The sequence below is a fragment of the Salmo salar genome, chromosome ssa02 (assembly GCF_905237065.1).
Source record: "Salmo salar chromosome ssa02, Ssal_v3.1, whole genome shotgun sequence".
Classification (NCBI taxonomy): Eukaryota; Metazoa; Chordata; class Actinopteri; order Salmoniformes; family Salmonidae; genus Salmo; species Salmo salar.
In genome coordinates, this window is record NC_059443.1 from 81,092,649 (window position 1) to 81,107,595 (window position 14,947).

Genomic DNA, 14,947 nt, shown 5'->3' on the forward strand with positions numbered 1-14,947 from the left:
TGTTTACCCCCAAGCCATAAGACTCCTGAACAGGTAATCAAATGGCTACCCGGACTATTTGCATTGTGTGCCCCCCCAACCCCTCTTTTTACGCTGCTGCTACTCTCTGTTTATCAAATAGGCATAGTCACTTTAACTATACATTAATGTAAATACTACCTCAATTGGGCCGACCAACCAGTGCTCCCGCACATTGGCTAACCGGGCTATCTGCATTGTGTCCCAACCACCACCCGCCAAACCCTCTCTTACGCTACTGCTACTCTCTGTTCATCATATATGCATAGTCACTTTAACCATATCTGCATGTACATACTACCTCAATCAGCCTGACTAACCGGTGTCTGCATGTAGCCTCGCTACTTCTATAGCCTCGCTACTGTATATAGCCTGTCTTTTTACTGTTGTTTTATTTCTTTACCTACCTATTGTTCACCTAATACCTTTTTTGCACTATTGGTTAGAGCCTGTAAGTAAGCATTTCACTGTAAGGTCTACACCTGTTGTATTCAGCGCACGTGACAAATAAACTTTGATTTGATTTGACTAGAGGGATATCTTCAACCACCAACTTACCATCCTGAGACAAGGCCGAGTATAGCCCACAAAGATCTCCGCCACGGCACAACCCAAGGGGGGGCGCCAACCCGGACAGGAAGATCACGTCAGTGACTCAACCCAGTCAAGTGACACACCCCTCCTAGGGACGGCATGGAAGAGCACCAGTAAGCCAGTGACTCAGCCCCTGTAATAGGGTTAGAGGCAGAAAATCCCAGTGGAGAGAGGGGAACCTGCCAGGCAGAGACAACAAGGGCGGTTTGTTGCTCCAGTGCCTTTCCGTTCACCTTCACACTCCTGGGCCAGACTACACTCAATCATAGGACCTACTGAAGAGATGAGTCTTCAATAAAGACTTAAAGTTTGAGACCGAGTCTGCGTCTCTCACATGGGTAGGCAGACCATTCCATAAAAATGGAGCTCTATAGGAGAAAGCAATGCCTTCGGAAAATATTCAGACCCCTTGACTCTTTCCACATTTTGTTACATTACAGCCTTATTCTAAAATGTATTAAATAAAAAAAATCCTCATCAATCGACACACAATACTGTCGTGTCTTTACTATCCTTAATGTGATGACATGCTATTTTATCAAATCCATTACCTAACGTTTAATTGATTACGTGATTGAATTAAATCATGGAACAATTAAGTCATTAATAACCTGGGGCACCACGGAGAAGTTTATTTAAAGAGTTCCGTCTTCCGAAATAACTCTTAATAATCAAAAGATCTCTTACATTTCAGTCATCAATCAGTCATTAATTATTATTAATTGGTACCTCATCAGTTCTCATTCCAAACGTCGTAAAATTCTTGGTTATCTTCACGAACCCTAGTTTCCATAATGAATCAGCAATATACAAACTGGCTTAATTATTTATTGACTAACTAAATAACCACAGAAATACATAAAACAAACAGATATTGGTTACTAACAATGATAGAAAAGTCCCTAGTGGGCTAAGCCGATATGACAGCTTGGTAGACAAAAGGAAAGGGGTGGGACAGAGAGCGGGAAAGACAACATAGATTCATTACACACAGTCTATAATTATATTCATTGAAATGCTAATCCTTTGCACATGAACGGCCTCTCATTCGAGAATAATTGCAATGTATATATATTTACGCCGTATGTTGTCTCTTCTGTTTTTCTGTCTCGATCGTACTGTAGGGTTCATCAGAGTCTCTGGTTAACTTTCATTGAAGTCACAAAGTCTTTTGTGGTTGTACGTGGTTTGACTCAAATAGAATCAAATCAAAACCAATGACAGCAAGAAGCATTTTGCCTCTGTTCCGAGGCTGCCGTCCATGCTAGGAATGTTGATTGCAATTAAGAAAACTAAGATGTAGACTTTCTATAGTCACTGTACAGCCTTAACTATGGAGTGACCCCATGAAATGGGACATCAGCCAACTCAGGGACAACCACAGAATACTGTACAGCCTTAACTATGGAGTGACCCCATGAAATGGGATATCAGCCAACTCAGTGACAACCACAGAACACAACTATGTATAGTTTACACAAATATTAGTGTCTTAGCTCTTATTGCAGGACTTTGACTGTGGTACATCACCTCCCCAGTCAACCTATTGTGCGTATTGAACATTCATATTGGACTGTACAGCCTTACCACCACCACCGATCGCAACTTCCTGTTTCCATCACAGCTGTTGAGTTTTTATAACTTCATTCACATAAAAACTTTCCGTAATGGTTTATCAAGCTATATATACAGCCTAATTATTTCCCCCTCAGGAAGGTCTGGTAAACAGTGGATGTAGTGCACTGCTGCCACCACCAGGCCAGGAGGGCATTTTGACTTAGCAAGCTAGCTGTGTTGGCAAGCTAGCTGTGTTGGCAAGCTAGCTGTGTTGGCAAGCTAGCTGTGTTGGCAAGCTAGCTGTGTTAGCTAAAGACGTAGCAGCTAGCTAACTGGCTACTGATCAACCTACTGTGTGTATTGAACATTCATATTGGACTGTACAGCTAGCTAACTGGCTACTGATCAACCTATTGTGTGTATTGAACATTCATATTGGACAGCCTTAGATATAGAGTAGCACCACCACCCATCAGCCCATTCTCTTCTTGACGTCAAAGCTGCAGTGTATTGTTGGTATAGGAGTTTATGATTAATAACAATTCAAATTGTGAAAATAGAAGTGTATAATTATTACTTTATAAACGTTAAGATACTGTTTGCCTCTATGCGGATGTAGAAGCTGAATAGGAAAATACATTATCAATAAATAGTTGATTGTTTTTTTTTCACATTATACTAAGCATACTGAGCCACAATCTGTAAAATGTGACCATACTATTTATTTCAAGCCACACTAAGATGTCACCATACTATTCCTTTAAAGCCCCTCTGTCAGATATAAATCATCAGAGTGGGAAACCAACTGAAATGGAAACAATGGAACAAATGGATCACTATCAGAGAGGTGTATTATGACATCATATAGAACTACTCAGACATTCCAAATATCACTTGATTATCAGAGGGGTGTATTATGACATCAGATAGAACGACTCAGACATTCCAAATCAGGATTTATCCATATCATGAAGGTGGATATACAGTTGAAGTCGGAAGTTTACATACACCTTAGCCAAATTCATTTAAACTCAGTTTTTCACAATTCCTGACATTTAATCCTAGCAAAAATTCCCTGTCTTAGGTCAGTTAGTATCACCACTTTATTTTAAGAATGTGAAATGTCAGAATAATAGTAGAGAGAATTATTTATTTCAGCTTTTATTTCTATCATCACATTCCCATTGGGTCAGAAGTTTATAGGCCTCCTTGCTCGCACACGCTTTTTCCGTTCTGCCCAGAAATGTTCTATGTGATTGAGGTCAGGGCTTTGTGATGGCCACTCCAATACCGTGACTTTGTTGTCCTTAAGCCATTTTGCCACAACTTTGGAAGTATGTTTGGGGTCATCGTCCATTTGGAAGACCCATTTGTGACCAAGCTTTAACTTCCTGACCGATGTCTTGAGATGTTGCTTCAATATATCCACATAATTTTCCATTCTCATGATGCTATCTATTTTGTGAAGTGCACCAGTCCCTCTTACAGCAAAGCACCCCCACAACATGATGCTGCCACCCCCGTGCTTCACGGTTGGGATGGTGATCTTCAGCCTGCAATCCTCTCCTTTTTTCTCAAAACATAACGATGGTCATTATGACCAAACAGTTCTATTTTTGTTTCATCAGACCATAGGACATTTCTCCAAAAAGTATGATCTTTGTCCCCATGTGCAGTTGCAAACCGTAGTCTGCCTTTTTTTTATGGCGGTTTTGGAGCAGTCTTCTTCCTTGCTGAGTGGCCTTTCAGGTTATGTCGATATAGGACTCGTTTTCCTGTGGATTTAGATACTTTTGTACCGGTTTCCTCCAGCATCTTCACAAGGTCCTTTGCTGTTGTTCTGGGATTGATTTGTACTTTTCGCACCAAAGTACGTTCATCTCTAGGAGACAGAATGCATCTCCTTCCTGAGCAGTATGACAGCTGTGTGGTCCCATGGTGTTTAAACTTGCGTACTATTGTTTGTACAGATGAACGTGGTACCTTCAGGCATTTGGAAATTGCTCCCAAGGATGAACAAGACTTGTGAAGGTCTACAATTTTTTTTCTGAGGTCTTGGCTGATTTCTTTTGATTTTCCCATGATGTCAAGCAAAGAGACACTGAGTTTGAAGGTAGGCCTCGAAATACATCCACAGGTACACCTCCAATTGACGTCAATTAGCCTATCAGAAGCTTACATCATTTTCTGGAATTTTCCAAGCTGTTTAAAGGCACAGTCAACTTAGCGCATATAAACTTTTTACCCATGGGAATTGTGATACAGTGAATTATAAGTGAAACAATCTTGTGTCATGCATGAAGTAGATGTCCTAACCAACTTGCCAAAACTATAGTTTATTAACAAGAAATTAGTGGAGTGGTTGAAAAATGAGTTTTAATGACTCCAACCGAAGTGTATGTAAACTTCCGAATTCAACTGTAGCTACTAAAGGTGGATATTGATCCAACACCTGTCGCTTATTCAAACCAGCCCACTGGGCACAGTCGTCAGTTCAACTTCTAGTTTCTATTTACATTTCTTTGAGTCGTCAACTAAAGTGAATTCAACATGAAATCAACAAAAAAATGTCACCTGTCATTGGATTTAGGTTGCAAGAATAAAAAGACCTGATTTTACGTCTTTTAACAAATCCATTCAGTTTTCTACATTGATCTAAAATCATCACATGGATTTGTTTTGTTGAAATGACTTTGAAACAAAGTTTATTCAACCAGTGGGAGGCTTGTAAATAACCCCAGGAAACTGGAAGACAATGAGACAATGATAAACAGCAATCCGTGGGAGAGCTGTGGTGGATATTATAAAATAAGGATCTGCTGTAAGTCAAACCAAGATTCTTTATTTCTGAGCTCAGAGAGAATAACAGAGTTACACAGTGCAGTGTAGACAGTCTGAATTCCTGAAGCATTGGGTGATGAGAACATATCTTTATAGTTTCCTGTTCCTGGGAGGGACTTTATTCATACAAGTACACAGGAGCAAGCTGGTTTGCAACACAGGATGATACTCCCAAGAACAGGAGATTATAATAGGACAGTTTCACAAGGTTAGTCACATACTCAGTTATGTGGACACATACAATTAACATTTTCCATTAGTCTGAACATTTTAATTTCATTAAATCATCAGTGGGCCAACAATCTAAATGTAAACAATGGAGTAAATGCATCACATCCAAATATCACTTGATTATCTGTAGTGCTGGAGGAATGACACTCAGACAAACACACACACACACACACACACAAAAAAAAGGACCATTTAAACACATGGAATCTGATGTACTCTACATTCAAACTGATATTCTCCATATCCAATTTATGTTTTCTAATAAAAACATACAAATATATGTTTGAGTAGACTGTGTACAATTACATTTCTTATAGTATAAACAAGTAAACACATTCTCAGTCAACAACATAAGACAATGGGAGCAGTGTGTACGCGCTCTGATGAATTTTAAGTGTATGTGATGTGAATAACAAGTTTACACACTAGGATAAGTAATTATTCTCTCCTGTGTGGATTGTCATATGTTTTGTAAGTGACTGTGATAAGTAATATGTCTTCCCACAGTCTGAACATTTGTAAGGCTTCTCCCCTGCGTGAAGTCTCGTTTGTTCTTTCAGGCCTCCTAAATGGGTAAAATGCTTTGAACACTGGGAGCAGTGGTAAGGCTTCTCCTCTGTGTGTATTCGCACATGAACTCACAGGCTTTCTAAAAGGCTAACACTTTTTCCACACTGGGCACAATGGTATGGCTTCTCAAATGTGTGTAATTTGCTCATGGGCTTTCAGGTTTCCTGCATGGCCAAAACTCTTCCCACATTGGGTGCAATGGTATGGTGTCTCCCCTGTGTGTATTCGCTCGTGCACTTTGAGGGCGTCTAACCGATTAAAACTCTTTCCACACTGGGAGCAAGGGTGTGGCTTCGCTCCTGTGTGTATCCTCTCATGTCCTTTCATGCTACTTAAATGGGTAAAACTCTTTCCACAATGGGAGCAGTAGTAAGGCTTCTCCCCTGTGTGCAGTCTTATGTGTTCCTTCAGGCTTCCTGAATGGCTAAAACTCTTTCCACACTGGGCGCAATGGTATAACTTCTCCCCTGTATGTATTCGCTCATGAACTTTCAGGCTTCCTGACTGGCTAAAACTCTTACCACACTGGGCACAATGGTATGACTTCTCCCTTGTATGTATTCGCTCATGAACTTTCAGGCTTCCTGAATGGCTAAAACTCTTTCCACACTGGGAGCAATGGAAAGGCCTCTCCCCTGTATGTGTTCGCTGATGAGCTTTCAGATTTCCGAAGTGGCTAAAACTCTTTCCACAGTGGGAGCAATGGAAAGGCTTCTCCCCTGTTTGTGTCCTCTCATGTCTTTTCAGGCTTCCTAACTTGTTAAAACTCTTTCCAATCTGGGAGCAGAGGTGTCGTCTTGCTGGTTTGGATGTCTTTGGTTCCTCCAAGTTTGGTATTCCTCCTGCCAAAGACAGTGTTTATTTTAAGAGAGACCAGCATTAAATCTAAACATCATAACACTGCCTTGCTATGAGGTTTAATCCAAATCAGATCCCTCAATAAGAGGCCAATTTTCAAACATTACATAATTTAAAACAAATTATGTTGAACAGCTTCCTGGTAATTACTGATATGTTTACATTACTTATTTGATTAATTCTGTTAAATAAGTCAGAACACAAAACACTAAACAGTTCTATGACATGAGACACAGACGTCACTGGATTCCTATCAGCAGGTGGTTGTAAATATATAACCTTCATAGCTGTATGATACAGAATCCGACCTACACACTTCCTTAAACCTAAAATAAGTAAAGAAGTAATTTTGTGTGGAAGTCAAAAACATAGTTTTTTTTTTTTTTACACATTGGAGACGGACACAAAACACATCAGTAACATCTCCCGTTGTCGATAGGGTTGACACAATGGCTTTTTAAATGTTATTTAGATGTTGACACATATTTAACATTTTGACTATCATTAATGTCACGACAATTTGGGTAAAGTAAAAAATTTTACATATTTTGTTTGGGTAGATATTCCAAAAAATATAAATATGTAAAGTGTTGGTCCCCTGAACAAGGCAGTTAACCCACTGTTCCCCGGGCGCCGAAGATGTGGATGTCGAATAAGGCAGCCCCCCGCACCTCTCTGATTCAGAGGGGTTGGGTAAAATGCGGAAGACACATTTCAGTTGAAGGCATTCCGTTGTACAACTGACTAGGTATCCCCCTTTCCCTTTCCTAGTCAGGAAGGAGGAAATAAAGATAGCTCTCCACCGAGAGCCGGAAGTGCAACATTGTTGTGAAGCTTTGAAAAACACACCATCAGGTGTTTCAGACGGACAGACTGAAGTCAACAGCTCAGACCCTCCTCTCTCATTTTCCCTCTAATGCTTTTCACTGCTGCAGACTTTCTTTTTATCCTTTCAATGTTTGTTGGACTATTATTCCTCTGCCAGTTGTAGTTGGTGGGACATTTTAGTTAAAGGGAGTTTGCGTGAGAGCTCATGTTTATTGTCGTTTTGAATTATATTGATTTTGTGTGGGACTGTTTACATTTGGCAGAGAAGATTTTGGGACATTTTAAGGCCTTTGTTGTCTATGAACACACCCACCCACACACCCACCCATACCCTGCACTCCACCACTGGGAGGTAATACAGATTATTACCCCCCCTGCACTCCACCACTGGGAGGTAATACAGATTATTACCCCTCTGCACTCCACCACTGGGAGGTAATACAGATGATTGCAAATCCTCTCATGTTGATGACTGGGTTCTTTCTTGCAAATTGTTTCAATAAAGTTGCCGTTAAATCGCTCTGCCATTATTATTGAATGAGGTATTATTGGTTGGGTTATCCCTAGGCTGTGACGGGTGTTTTATATGATGGGTCTTATGTTCTCTCCCCACTGGCTAGCTGGCCAACAGGCTCCACTCTAGTCTCTACTGGCTATCTGGCCAACAGGCTCCACTCTAGTCTCCACTGGCTATCTGGCCAACAGGTTCCACTCTAGTCTCCACTGGCTATCTGGCCAACAGGCTCCACTCGAGTCTCCACTGGCTATCTGGCCAACAGGCTACACTCTAGTCTCCACTGGCTATCTGGCCAACAGGCTACACTCTATTCAGTATCTTCTGCTGATGTGTGCCTGGTAGCGCTACTCTAATCTAATCTTTTATTTTTAGCAGGTTAATACCTGCCTGGCACCCCAACAAAATCTCTATCTTTACCCCCCTCTAACAATACCGCTACAGAATTAGCATAGTAGGCCATGTTTTATGTATTTATAAATTTTATTTCACCTTTATTTAACCAGGTAGGCTAGTTGAGAACAAATTCTCATTTGCAGCTGCGACCTGGCCAAGATAAAGCAAAGCAGTTCGACACATACAACACACAGTTACACATGGAACTTAAGGTTACCTGAAATATTTAGGACTAACTTATTCCTTGCCACCCATTCTGAAACTAACTGCAGCTCTTTGTCAAGTGTTGCTGTCATTTCAGTTGCAGGGGTAGCTGACGTGTACAGTGTGGAGTTATCAAAGCCAGTGGCATGTCATTAGTAAAGATTGAAAAAAGTAAGGTGCCTAGACAGCTGCCCCGGGGAACTCCTTTTTCTACCTTGATTTTGTTGGACAGGCTTCCATTAAAGAACACCCTCTGTGTTCTGTTAGACAGGTAGCTCTTTATCCACAATATAGCAGGGGGTGTAAAGCCATAACACAAGATTTTCCAGCAGCAGACTATGGTTGCATTGTATCTGGTCAAACAATTTTTTCAAAAAGTGTAATGGTTGGTAACAGGCTGATTGGTCAGCAATTTCAGCCAGTAAAGGGTGCTTTACTATTCTTAGGTAGCGGAATGACTTTTGCCTCCCTCCAGGCCTGAGGGAACACACTTTCTAGTAGGCTTAAATTGAAGATAAGGCAAATAGGAGTGGCAATATCATCCACTATTATCCTCACTCATTTTCCATCCACGCTGTCAGACCCCAGTGACTTGTCATTGTTGATAGACAACAATTGGTTCACCTCTTCCACACCTACTTTACAGATTCAAAATTACAATGCTTGTCTTTCATCATTTGGTCCAATATACTTGGATGTGTAGTGTTAGCGTTTGTTGCTGGCATGTCATGCCTAAATTTGCTAATCTTGCCAATGAAAAAATAATTCAAGTAGTTGGTAATATCAGTGGGTTTTGTGATGAATGAGCCATCTGATTCAATGAATGATGGAGCAGAGTTTGCCTTTTTGCCCAAAATTTCATTGAAGATGCTCCAAAGCTCTTTACAATCATTCTTGGTCATTTATCTTAGTTTTATAGTGTAGTTCATTCTTCTTTTTATTCAGTTTAGTCACATGATTTCTCAATTTGCAATACGTTTGCTGATCAGTTGTACAGCCAGACCTATTTGCCATGTCTTTTTTTGCCTCCCTCTACACCAGGCATTGCCAAACTGGGGTACGCCAAATAAAAATGGGGGATATACAGTCCACAAACAGTCCAGGGATATACATTTGGGCGAGTTTTCTTTCCTCGCCCGAGTAGCCTCGTTTCACTGCCAAAAATAAAATTAAACCATCTAGTGTTCAGCGAAATAACAACACAATGTCAAATACAGGTAGCCTAGTTAAATAATTAACATCCAATCACATTAACCGTTACTCTCTCGCGGGAATTCCACTAACGGTCCGTATGTAGCCAAACGTAGCTGCTGCTCATGTTGGTATCTGTACTGACGGCGCAAAAGCCATGACAGGGAAACATAGTGGAGTGGTAACGCGCGTGCAAGCAGTTGCTCCCGACGCCACTTGGGTACACTGCAGCATCCACCGAGAGGCTCTTGCTGCCAAGGGAATACCTTACTGCTTGAAAGACATTTTGGACACTACAGTGAAAATGGTTAACTGATCTCTCGTGTATTTTCTGCACTATGCAATGATATGGGCAGCGACCATGTAACGATTTTACAACATACAGAAGCGCGCTATTATCAAGGGCACAAAGTATTGACACATTTTAAATACAATTTAAGACTGAAACTCTCTCCAATACAACCCAACATTGCAGTTATGTGCATCCTTTCAAGCACACCCTTCTCAATAACCTGTGGTGAGTTATTTACACATTTCGAGGAACAAATCAGGTTTAATATGTAAGATGGTTAAATAAAAAGCAAAATAATTGATTATTATAATATTATTATTTGTGCGCTGGTCCTATAAGAACTCTTATAGGACGAGCTGGGTTTTGACAAACTCACACTCATTCTTATGTTTAATAAATGTATCGTATAGTGTGTGTGTAGCAGGCTTACAATGATGGCAAAAAACTACACTTGAGAGTGCACTGAACCTGGTGCTAGAGGGGGTACAGCTGGAGGTTGAATGTTTGAAGGGGTACGGGACTATAAAACGTTTGGGAACCTCTGCATTTACACCACACAATTTTCTATTCCTCATCAATCCACGTGGATTTAACAGTTTTTACAGTAATTTTCCTAATGGGTGCATGCTTATTAGTAACTGGGATAAGGAATGTCATAAATGTGTCAAAGGCAGCGTCTGGTTGCTCATCATTACACACCACAGACAAACAGATATTATTTACATCAATAACATAGGAATCACTACAAAACTTATTTTATGACCTCTTATACACAATATTAGGCCCAGCCTTTGGAACTGTGGTTTTCCTAGATATGGTTATTATATTGTGATCACTACATCTGATGGATTAGGATACTGCTCTAAAACCCATTTCTGCAGCATTGGTAAAGATATGATCAAAACATGTTGATGATTTCATTCCTGTACTGTTTGTAACTACCCTGGTAGGTTGATTGATAACCTGAACCATGTTGAAGGCACAAGTTACAGTTTGAAGCTTTCTCTTGAGTGGGCAGCCGGATCACAGCTTTCCTCCAGTATTAGTTAATTAATTAACAGTGTCTTGAGTTTTGTTTGCCTGTTCTAGAGTCTTGTAAAGATAGGAGGGTTGACTGGGACAGGCAATGTAACATCCATAATGTTTTAAGGAAAAGCTTTTGTAAAATATGCACCTTTTTATTTTTTTATTTCACCTTTATTTAACCAGATAGGCAAGTTGAGAACAAGTCCTCATTTACAATTGCGACCTGGCCAAGATAGAACAAAGCAGTTCGACAACATACAAAAACACAGAGTTACACATGCAGTAAAACAACATACAATCAATGATACAGTAGAAAAATAAGACTATATACAATGTGAGCAAATGATGTGAGATAAGGGAGGTAAAGGCAAAAAAGGCCATGGTGGCAGAGTATATACAGTATAGCAAGTAAAACACTGGAATGGTAGATTTGTTATTTGAAGAAAGTTCAAAGTTAAAATATAAATAATATGGTGCAAAGGAGCAAAATAAATAAAATAAATAAATCAGTAGGGGAAGAGGTAGTAGTTTGGGCTAAATTATAGATGGGCTAGGTACAGGTGCAGTGATCTGTGAGCTGCTCTGACAGCTGGTGCTTAAAGCTAGTGAGGGAGATAAGTGTTTCCAGTTTCAGAGATTTTTGTAGTTCGTTCCAGTCATTGGCAGCAGAGAACTGGAAGGAGAGACGACCAAAGGAGGAGTTGGCTTTAGGGGTGACCAGAGAGATATACCTGCTGGAGCGCGTGCTACAGGTGGGTGCTGCTATGGTGACCAGTGAGCGGAGATAATGGGGGGACTTTACCTAGCAGGGTCTTGTAGATGACCTGGAGCCAATGTGTTTGGCGACGATTATGAAGCGAAGGCCAGCCAACGAGAGCGTACAGGTCGCAGTGGAGGGTAGTATATGGGGCTTTGGTGACAAAACGGATGGCACTGTGATAGACTGCATCCAGCTTGTTGAGTAGGGTATTGGAGGCTATTTTGTAAATTACATCGCCGAAGTCGAGGATTGGTAGGATGGTCAGTTTTATGAGGGTATGTTTGGCAGCATGAGTGAAGGATGCTTTGTTGCGAAATAGGAAGCCAATTCTAGATTTAACTTTGGATTGGAGATGTTTGATGTGAGTCTGAAAGGAGAGTTTACAGTCTAACCAGACACCTAGGTATTTGTAGTTGTCCACAAATTCTAAGTCAGAACCGTCCAGAGAAGTGATGCTGGACAGGCGGGCAGGTACAGGCAGCGATCGGTTGAAGAGCATGCATTTAGTTTTACTTGTATTTAGGAGCAGTTGGAGACCACGGAAGGAGAGTTGTATGGCATTGAAGCTCGTCTGGAGGGTTGTTAACACAGTGTCCAAAGAAGGGCCAGAAGTATACAGAATGGTGTCGTCTGCGTAGAGGTGGATCAGAGATTCACCAGCAGCAAGAGCGACATCATTGATGTATACAGAGAAAAGAGTTGGCCCAAGAATTGAACCCTGTGGTACCCCCATAGAGACTGCCAGAGGTCCGGACAGCAGGCCCTCCGATTTGACACACTGAACTCTATCAGAGAAGTAGTTGGTGAACCAGGCGACGCAATCGTTTGAGAAACCAAGGCTACTGAGTCTGCCGATGAGGATGTGGTGATTAACAGAGTCAAAAGCTTTGGCCAGGTCAATGAATACGGCAGCACAGTATTGTTTCTTATCGATGGCGGTTACGATGTCGTTTAGGACCTTGAGCGTGGCTGAGGTGCACCCATGACCAGCTCTGAAACCAGATTGCATAGTGGAGAGGGTGCGGTGGGATTCGAAATGGTCGGTAATCTGTTTGTTGACTTGGCTTTCGAAGACCTTAGAAAGGCAGGGTAGGATGGATATAGGTCTGTAGCAATTTGGGTCAAGAGTGTCACCTCCTTTGAAGAGGGGGATGACAGCAGCTGTTTTCCAATCTATGGGAATCTCAGACGACACGAAAGAGAGGTTGAACAGGCTAGTAATAGGGGTTGCAATAATTTCGGCAGATAATTTTAGAAAGAAAGTGTCCAGATTGTCAAGCCCAGCTGATTTGTAGGGGTCTAGATTTTGCAGCTCTTTCAGAACATCAGCTGAATGGATTTGGGAGAAGGAGAAATGGGGGAGGCTTGGGCGAGTAGCTGTGGGGGGTGCAGTGCTGTTGAATGCAGTAGGGGTAGCCAGGTGGAAAGCATGGCCAGCCGTAGAAAAATGCTTATTGAAATTCTCAATTATAGTGGGCTTATCGGTGGTGACAGAGTTTCCTATCCTCAGTGCAGTGGGCAGTTGGGAGGTGTTCTTATTCTCCATGGACTTTACAATGTCCCAGAACTTTTTAGAGTTTGAGTTGCAGGAAGCAAATTTCTGTTTGAAAAAGCTAGCCTTGGCGTTTCTAACTGCCTGTGTGTATTGGTTTCTAACTTCCCTTACATTACCTTACATTGGATCATATTGAAACTTTCTCTAAAGCTAACTTTCATCAAGGTTTTATATGGTCTATTGGTTTCTCTCTTTTCATTGGCAGAATCCTTTTTCAGTGTTATGATATTCATAACATCCATATCCACCAGTCTATCTTCATGTCAACTAACAGAACTCTGCTGGTTGTCCTGGTAACAGATACCAGTGGGCAGATCTATGGTATTTGTTCAAACTAAACTACAGCACTTACTTTGATGAGTCAAATCTGATCCTTTCTTCTCTTCTCCTCCTCTCACAGTTCCACTCAGCCCCGTTGTTTTCCTGCAGTCCACCAGCAGCACAGACAACCTCTTCATACCCAGCAGTAAGGCGCTACCGGGAGAGGCATGACACGGGGACTCCAGGAGGGCGAAAGGGCTAGCGTTGTCCTGGTAACCATAGAGAGGGGACACAGACACATATCATTATGGATGCTGATGTCACTGTTGTCATAAAATGCTTTACAGAAACCCAACCCAGACCCCGATAGAGCAAGCTGTATGCTAGACCAGACCAAGCTGTACCATCTGGTGTTCTGATCTGGAGAGACTCTTCTCTGCCTCGTCAGCATCAGGATGATGTTGAGGCTCCCCAGAGGATCCACCATAGTCATGTATCTCTCCTGTGTGAATGAGAACATCAAACATCAAACTTATGATCTTCTATTGCAAGCATAGGGTCTTACAAGAGCTATTAATATGTCTAAAAAGGGCCTAAATTGGCCACTTTCATTATGTTTTATCAAAATATTGTTTATGATGCAAATGTAAAAGGGTCGTTCCATGAAATCGGTGCCCTTTGATATTTTAAATAGAAATTATGAACCAATATTGCATTTTAAAAGCCTGTTGTATTAGATGAAGTGTAATTTTATATAGACAACAAAGATAATTAAATACATCTCATTTAAAAGTCACAAAAATATATGAACCAATGGCAGATTACACCTTAAACAATTCCAACAGTACTGTACATATTCAAGTGTAGAACTTCAGTAGAATGTCCCTTTAAAACAACTGCAAAGTTTGTGTCCCTGTTTTTAACCCAGTACTCACTGGTGTAAATCTGATATTCAGCCTCCTCCTCCTCCTTTTTCACTCCTAAAACGTCTTCCTCCTCTTTTGAGATAGCCTCCTCTTCCACTCCAAAAGGTTCTTCCTCTTCTTTCAATGTTATGGCATCTTCCTCCTTTTTGATTCTGAAAGCTTCTACCTCCTCCTCTTCCACTCTGACAACCTCTTTCCCATCTTCCTCTTTCACTGTAATATCATCCTCTTCTTCTTTCAATGTGATAGCCTCCTCTTTCTCCTTTTTCATTCTGAAAGTTTCTTCCTCTCCTTTCACCAGAACTTCTTTCTCCGTCTAGTTTAG

At 41.1% G+C, this 14,947-nt stretch overlaps 1 pseudogene; it reads right to left on the bottom strand.

Annotated features, from left to right (window-relative positions):
• The window catches only part of LOC106603759 (zinc finger protein 850-like), a 75,161-nt pseudogene that overhangs the window by 20,509 nt on the left and 39,705 nt on the right, over window positions 1–14,947 (bottom strand).